This window comes from Nomascus leucogenys, chromosome 9, assembly GCF_006542625.1.
Source record: "Nomascus leucogenys isolate Asia chromosome 9, Asia_NLE_v1, whole genome shotgun sequence".
NCBI classification, from domain to species: domain Eukaryota; kingdom Metazoa; phylum Chordata; class Mammalia; order Primates; family Hylobatidae; genus Nomascus; species Nomascus leucogenys.
Window position 1 is genome coordinate 90,665,580 of NC_044389.1, and position 7,300 is coordinate 90,672,879.

Consider the following 7,300-nt stretch of genomic DNA (forward strand, 5'->3'; position numbering starts at 1 on the left):
CCTTGTCAGTTTTGCATATTTCTCGGAAGAAATTTAAAAACTAAAAAGTTATCTTTTACACACTTTAAGTTTAAATAAATTAGCTAACTGTTTAAGGTCTGTTAGTCTATTTTATGCTTCTATAACAAAATGCCACTGGCTGAGTAAATTATAAAGAACAAAAGTTTATTTGGCTCACAGTTCTGGAGGCTGGGTAGTTCAAGAGCATGGCACCAGCATCTGGTGAGGATCATCCCATGGCAGAAAGCAGAAAAGCAAGTGAATGTGTGAGACAGAGAGAGAACAGGTGCCAAAATCATCCTTTTAGGAGGAGCCCACTCCCATGACAATGGCATTAATTCATTCATGAGGGCAGAACCCTCCTTATCTAATCATCTCGTAAGAGTCCCAACTTATCATACTGCCATAATGACAATTAAATTTCAACATGAGTTTTGGAGGAGACATTCAAACCACAGCAGTCTCCAACCAGTGACTTTCCTAATTTGCAAACGCTTTTAAAGCAAAACAACATCCTCACCTCCTTCCATATACAACAAGCAGAAATACTTTTTGCTCACTTGTTTTGTTTTAGTAATGAGTTGGGTGCAATTTTTAAAATAGCTGACTACAGGCTGGGCATGGTGGCTCACACCTGTAATCCCAGCACTTTGGGAGGCTGAGGTAGGTGGGTCACCTGAGGCCAGGAGTTCGAGACCAGCCTAGCCAACATGGTGAAACCTCATCTCTCCTAAAATTAGAAAAATTACCCAGGTGTGGTGGCAGGTGCTTGTAATCCCAGCTACTTGGGTGGCTGAGGCAGGAGAATCAGTTGAACCTGGGAGGCGGAGGTTGCAGTGAGCTGAGATCTCACCGCTATACTCCAGCCTGGGCAATAGAGCCAGGCTCTGTCTCAAAAAAAAAAAAAAAAAAAAAGTTGACTACAGTTCTACCGTCAAACAATCAATAGTTGAGTTCTTAATAGTTCTTAGAACAAATTACATTAACAATTATAATATTACAAAATACTTAAAAAGTATATATGGATACTATATATGTTATTGTATATGTTGAAAATGGTATATACTATATGTTTATAAATATATACTATACATACATACACACACATCTATGTATTCATACATATCTTTTTTTCCCAATAGATTCAGTAATTGCAAGACCAAATTTCTTTACTGCTGATAGATTGTTTATAAAGTCTTACCATGGAAGGGTGCCAAATATTTTCAAGATTTTTTTGCTTTTTTTTTTTGTAACTTCCTGATTGCCATGTATAACTGAAGAAGCAGTGTATCTGCTAATAATTCTTTTTTTTTTTTTGGTCCATTATCAATCCAGGAATTTGCGTGTCTGGTGGACATGATCTACACCCAGCTGACGTTCATCACTGTCCAAGTTGGTATCATGCTCTGGCAAAGAGTCTGTGCTTCTTGTTGCAGGTCTCCTGAAGCTTCCTGTGTTAGACCCTGGTCTCTTTTCTGTGACAGGATCTCCTACCATTCGCCTCCATGCCTGTTGAGATAGTCCTTCCATCATTGCAGACCTTCCAGATAAACGTTCAATTATAAAGTTCAAGATAGTTTACGAAATAAGAAAATAAGTACTGAAACGTATGCAACATTATCTGTTCAGCCTCACTCAACTGAGATACATTTCACCAACCAGATTGTCAAAGATTAAAATGTTTGATAGTGCAAAATAGGGGAAAGTGTGGGGAAACAGGCAGTCTTCTATGTTGCTGGGGAGAGCATAATTGGTACAACCCCAGTGAAAAGCAATTTGGCAACATCATTAGAATAATAACTGCATACGTGTTTTGACTAGTGATTCCATTTCTAAGAATGTATCCCATAAATAAATTCTCACATGAACTAGATGATGTAGGTACTGATTATTCATTAAAGCATTATTTGTGATAGAGATTGGAAGCCACTTGGATGTTCTAGAATAAAGGATTATTCTGGTTAAGGGAACCAGATAATAAGGCATTATTCTGGTTAATAAGGGAAATAACTGGTTAAATAAACAGTGAGGTATCTGACCAAACGACTACCATGCAGCTACAGAAAGAGAATGGGACGTTCTTTTCTGAGACGGAGGATCTCAAAGATTTCCTCATAAACAGGGAACAAGGAAGGGTAAAAGTGTCCACTATTTAAGTGAAAAGGGTGAAAGTGTGAGAGTGAGTTGGGATATAAATACACAGTTTCCTGTATGTATACACAGTATGGTTGGAAGTATTCTGAAGGAACTAGTATACTCATTCCTAGGGTAGGGGAATAGTGTTAGGTGGCTTTGAGACAAGAAGGGAAAAGAAACTGTCACTGTATACCCTTTTTGTTATTTCAGAATTGTGAAATCTATAAAAGTATGAGCTACACAAAATAACAAATGAAATAAAATAAAAATAAAACAAAACCATAAACACCATATATACCTCTTGAAAGCTCATTTGTCTGATGTACACATTATTTGAAGCATAGCAAAACTAGAGAAATTAGAGTACAGAAATAAATGTTATTAAAGAACTTGGGAAAAATGGCTGTAAGAATTGGAATCAGCTTCTGAAACAATAGGGCAGGGAAAGGTTTAATAACAGTCTTGAAATATCAACAAGTCAGTTGGGATGGAAATGAGTTACTGTTCTCCTTTGTTAGGTGTTAATATTAAAGTTTTGACTGAGAAAAATGTAGATGTGAAATTCCAAAGTGAGGTACTAGATTATCACTTGCATATTTTCTAAAGGCAAAAAAATTTAAGAATTGCTCTACAATCAGTCAGAGGTCCTGGAGATGGAAGACAGAGTTAGCTTGGCTCTGTTCTCTGGGGAAATGATGAGGACAGGAGAAGGCTGGTGAATGGCTTTGATGGTAGATTCAGGAATGTGATGCTGAATTGGAAATAAGCTGCACATTAATTTCTCAGAGTAAAGGGTGCCTGATTGTTTCTCAGGGACTAGATTAGGGCCACATAGGAGAGGAGGAGCGCACTGAAGCCTTCCCAAATCCTGCAGAAGAAGACTCCTGCTGCGGGCTCCTGAGGGGAAGGCTGCCAGAGTGGTGTGGAGGGAGGGCCCCAGGGATGGAAATCTTGGAAAGGGTGAACGTCAATCTTCCGTAAGTGCCAGACAACACAAAGCCATCTAACCAAAGAAGGACTGTTCCACCCACTTTCCTGTCCTATCTTGTCCCTCTGTCACCTGGCTGGGGTCTGTACCAGACTAGAAGTAGGGGAGGAGGTGAGCAGAAGCTGGCCACATCCTCCTTTGCCCCCAGGGCAGGAGCCACCAACTGCAGGCCCCAGCAAGAAGGAAAGAAAGGTGAGGTCTGGTCTTCAATTTAAAACTGAAGAATTGATTATTATCTTCGAACACATTCTTTCTGCTGATTTGAGATTTTAAGACAGCTTGTTATCTAAGAGTGAGCAGAAAAATCATGGGGCCTGTTGAATTTTCCTCAAGTGGCAGAGGAATAAATTTTAAAAGAGGCAAGATTAAAGGAAACAAAAATGTTAAAGGAGACAATTTTAATGAAGAAATAAGAATAAAGTCAAGTTTTTGTCCTCTACCACAGATCATGTGTCCAATGCTGTAGGAGATTTATTTTCACAAAACCAAAATAACTTAGTTTAAAGTGCATTCACGGATAGGAAGGCAGATTGGACATCACAGAGAACTTCATTGCTCTAAATTTGCAAAATATGAATTTGCTTACTATGTGAGATTGTGGTACCTTTTTGTTTTTTAAAGATAAAACTTTACCAACACTGTTTTATTTTTCCTATCTTTATAAATTTTTAAAGGACATTAAAAGGTTAAAAAGAGTTGATTTAAGAAAAATTTAAAGTAAAGAATAAAACAAGTAAAGATTTGGCACAATTTGTGAAGATGGGATGTAAATAAACTTAGGAAAACACTTTTCTAAACAGGGTTTGTGGAAAAGTCAGAAAACAAAATGCTATGCAATAATATTCCAAGTTACCATTTGGAAGAATTCTGTAGAATTATCTTTAGCTAAAGTGGTTTTTTTATGATTGGTCCAGAATAATCCATAGATTTGTAACATTCTTCAAAATGATAATTCAAATCAGTTGGATCTAAAGACAGACTCAAAATAAAGGCAGGAGGCAGCAGTGTAGAACTCAAAGCAAAAAAGGCAAAGTCTTAAAAATAAAAAGAGAAAAGTTGAAAGAACAAAAGGAAGCAAGGAAGAGGAAGAAAGAAAGCCACAAAGATAGAGAAAGAAAGGAAGAGAAAGGAAGAAAGAAAAAAGGAGAAAGAAAGGGCTACATACAATAAGATATAGTCTGTGAGCACTCTGGGTCCTTAATTTTACTTTGATGGTTCTGTTAGCGCAGAAAACACTTCGATTTGCAATCTTGGTTTAAAATATTAATTAAGCTCTTCTGACTCCATAATTCTGGCCTCTAATACACAGGCATTATTCAGTTTTCCCTGTTATGCATTAGAAGGTACAGACACTATGATTTTATTTAGCTAATTTCAAGATTAAAGATTTCCTTAATTGTAGTCTTCCGCTAGTTCTTTGTAGTTGCTGAAACTGCATGCTTGATTGCTCAAGGGAAAACTTGTACTATTTAAGGCCCTGTTAAGTGAAGTAAACCATGGGCTTCCACTTCTAGGAAGATAGAGTAGATGCACTTCTCCCTGTTCCTCCCACTAAGTACAGCTAAACGCCCTGGGCTTAGATGTATGTTTGTTATATATGGAACAAACATGAGGAGACTCTGAAAGGTGGAGACAAGAAGGCAAAACTGCTAAGGGGTTCAGTACCCTAGAAACAACACAGTGGTGATGTCCCTGCCTCATACATTCTAGACTTGGAGCTGAAGAAGTTGGCAACTGGAAACATCAACAGGTACAGAAAAAAAAAAAAAAGCTTCAACAAAAGTTAACTCTTTCTAACCAATGGACCAGGAGTAGGGCAGCGTAGCAAAACACTAAACTTTTAGACAATGGCTGCTGTGCTCCAGCCAAAAAAAAAACACAGAAAAAATTATGGCCCCCGCCCAATCTCCAACAGCAAGGGCTGAATGGAGAGCCTAGATTTCCACCTTTGCCAGGCTGGAATGTAATGAGATGCCCTGACTTCCATGCAGGATATCAGAGAAGGTCAAGCAGTGAGTCACATCTTCACCACTGCCCAGACATAATGAGACCGCTACCCACAGCGGTGTCAGTGGAGGCCACAAGGGAAGCAGTAAGAACATATCCCTTTCCCTCCCAGACTCTCAAGACCTAGTGGGGTGAGGGTAGCAAAATTCCCACCTGTGTCCAACATAAATGAGGTGCACTCCCATCTCAGGTGTCAACAGAAGCTATGAGGGGAACCTGGCTATGCTGTCCCACCTGGCAGTAATAAGACAGTGCTCCCTCTTCCTCTGCCAAAGCAGTGTCACTGGAAGCTGAAACAGAAGGTTTAATAAGATTCAGAGCCTTGGCTGAATGCAGTGGCTCACGCCTGTAATCCCAGCACTTTGGGAGGCCAAGGCAGGTGGATCATTTGAGGTCAGGAGTTCGACATCAGCCTGGCCAACATGGTGAAACATCATCTCTACTAAAAATGCAAAAATTAGCTGGGTGTGGTGGCGGATGCCTATAGTCCCAGCTACTGGGAAGGCTGAGGTAGGAGAATCACTTGAACCCGGGGGGTGGAGGTTGCAGTGAGCCAAGATTGTGCCACTACACTCTAGCCTGAGTGACAGAGTGACCCATCTCAATAAATAAATGAATAAATAAACATAAAACATAAAAAAAACTCAAAAAAAAAAGATCCAGAGCCTCATAAGACCCTGGATGTCTAGGTTTTAACTAAAAAAAAAATCACTAATTGTACCGAGGACCAGGAAGCTCTCAAATTGGACACCTGAAGACAATCAATAGATGCCAACACTGAGAGGATAGGAATGTTAGAATTATCATCGGAATAAGATTTTTAAAGCAGCTGTCATAAGAATGCTTCCATGAGCAATTATGATCTTGCTCAAAACAAATAAAAAATAGGAAGTCTCGGTAAAGAAATAGAACATACAAAGACCCAAATGGAAATTTAGAACTGAAAAACACAGTAGCTAACAACAACAGCAACAACAAACAACCTGCCCAATGGGTAGGCTTAACAGCAGAATAGACAGGACAGAAGAAAGAATCAGCGAACTTAAAGATCCAATAATAGAAACTATTCAATCTGAAAAATAGAGGGGAAATAAACTAAAAAAAAAATGATGAGGGTCTCAAAGACCTATAGAACTATAAATGAAGGTCTAACATTCCTGTTATTAGTGTTTCAGGAGAGGAGAAAGAGGACAGGGCTGAAAAAGACTCAAAAAAATAATGGCTGAAAGTTTCCCAAATTTGGTAAAAGATAGAAATCTATAGATTTCAAGAAACTGAGTAAGCCCCAAGTAGGACCCCCAAAGAAATCTATACTAAGACATATAAAAGTCAAATTTCTGAAAGCAAAGCAAAGAAGCCATGAAAAACCTTGAAAGCAACAAGAGAAAAACAGCACCTTGCCTATAAGGAAGAACACATTCCAATGAACAGCAGATTTCTCATCAGAAACCATGGAAAACAGAAGGAATAAAAGGAAAATCATTTCACAGATTAGGAGAAACTAAGAGAATTTGTCACCAGTAGACCTACCTTAAAAGAACTTCAGGCCGGGCGCGGTGGCTCACGCTTGTAATCCCAGCACTTTGGGAGGCCGAGGCGGGCGGATCACAAGGTCAGGAGATCGAGACCACAGTGAAACCCTGTCTCTACTAAAAAATACAAAAAAAATTAGCTGGGCGTGGTGGCGGGCGCCTGTAGTCCCAGCTACTCGGAGAGGCTGAGGCAGGAGAATGGCGTGAACCCGGGAGGCGGAGCTTGCAGTGAGCCGAGATTACGCCACTGCACTCCAGCCTGGGCGACAGAGCAAGACTCCGTCTCAAAAAAAAAAAAAAAAAAAAAAAAAAGAACTTCATATAGGAAGTTCTTTAAACAGAAAAATAAGTGATGAAGGGATCTTGGAACATCAGGAAAGAAGAAAAGCAAAGGTAAAACAAAATATAGGTAATATAATGAAGTTTTCTTCTTTTGAGCTTTCTAAATTATGTTTAACAGTTAAAGCAAAAAGGATAACACTCTGACTTGGCTTGAATCACATGTAAAGGAAATATTTCAGATAAATTTATTATACATGTTGGACAGCAAAGGAACATAAAAGGAGGTAATGGTTTCATACTTCACTCAAACTGGTGAACCCAGATATATAATATAAAGTATGTCCTCTAGAATACA